This window comes from Phalaenopsis equestris, unplaced genomic scaffold, assembly GCF_001263595.1.
Source record: "Phalaenopsis equestris unplaced genomic scaffold, ASM126359v1 Scaffold000301, whole genome shotgun sequence".
Classification (NCBI taxonomy): domain Eukaryota; kingdom Viridiplantae; phylum Streptophyta; class Magnoliopsida; order Asparagales; family Orchidaceae; genus Phalaenopsis; species Phalaenopsis equestris.
Genome location: NW_018164743.1, coordinates 1,384,206 through 1,385,705, shown reverse-complemented (window position 1 = coordinate 1,385,705; position 1,500 = coordinate 1,384,206).

Sequence of the window (1,500 nt, the reverse complement as noted above, 5' to 3'; positions counted from 1 at the left end):
ATATATATATATGCGCTTTTCTAATTTATAGATTAATCAGACAAAGGGCCAAAATATTCTCTGCTTTCTTCTGCTTGAGTTGCTCAACAAATTCATCATATCTAACAAATGATATCCAAGTTAATTTCGGGCAAATAAGGATTTGATTTAATCACATATCAAATATTTATAGGAATTATGTGTAGCTTCTTAATTATCATTAAAGTTGAGTGAGCCACATTGACTTGCTGATTGCTATAAATAATCCCATTATTATGCCTTTGGAGGATTGTGAGTTTGAGGCCTCTAGACATATGTAAAATCCAATCACATATTTTATTGTGCTGTGGCATGAGCCCCAGCCAGCATTTGAGAAGGATTTGAGTTGAATTCAGAAAAATTTTGAAAAGCAAACTCCCTAATCGATTCGAGAATCTCGATAACTCCATAAATTAGGAGGGAAAGAAGAAGAAAACACAGATTAAGAGAGAAGCTTACCTCATTTTCTAATTTTTTCTTATGTCTTCAAATGGAAGCTATTTGTATAATTCAATACTACTAATTCAATGATAGCTGATATATTAACTAATCAATAAATCTTGTCGACCTAATATGTGAATTAAGCATCTCACATTTTACTACTCTATCATTATCAGCCCCTTCAAAATGATGTTGCCCTCAAGATCTGACAAGTCATTGAGAAAATTGTAGGAAGCAGAGATTATCTTTCAGAAAAGTGGTGGGATCTGGATGGCGCGGTGAGATTCACAAGACAACGGGTTGTAAGATGAAAATTGTTGCTGTAGTGATCACCATGTGATCGTGGAACTCAAATCCTTGTAAGGACGGTGGCAGGCTAATTAAGTTGTTTCGGTGATGTTTATTGCTTGGTGAAAGTAATATCAATTGATGTAAACATGAAAATTTAGATGCTTTTTGCTAGGAATTTCAAATGTTTCGTGAAATTATGACATTTAACCACTGCGTAGTGAAATAAATGGTTAACCACAAACTTTTGAGAGAATATACATATTCCAAGTGAAATTCTGCAATCAACTCAGGGGATCAGAAAAGTCATGTGGAATGCCATGAGGATTGAGAAAGTATCAACCTCATGGATTTTAGGCTTTTTTTGATCTAGACATTGGGATAAAAAGTACCTTGTCCCCGATTAACAACAATCGCGTAGGAAAACATTTAGGAAAACCACGATCATCACAATCTCCAAGTCACAGAGGCACGAGCTTCATCTATCTTGAAGGAACTCACGAATTTTTCCTCATGTTTTCTTCTTTCCTTTACTTCCAAGTATTCTATTTTGCTAGGACCTTAGGTTTCAAAAACCTTCTTTTAATAATGGTCAAGCTAGGTTAACTAAATTAATAAACTAGAACTTTTTGGTGAAAACAAATATTGCACTTTTCTTGTGGGATGGATACGCGACACTCTTGAATTACATTACTAATTGACACGTGCACTTGCGTTGTACGGCCGACTTACATCCCAGTTTCGGTACATAAA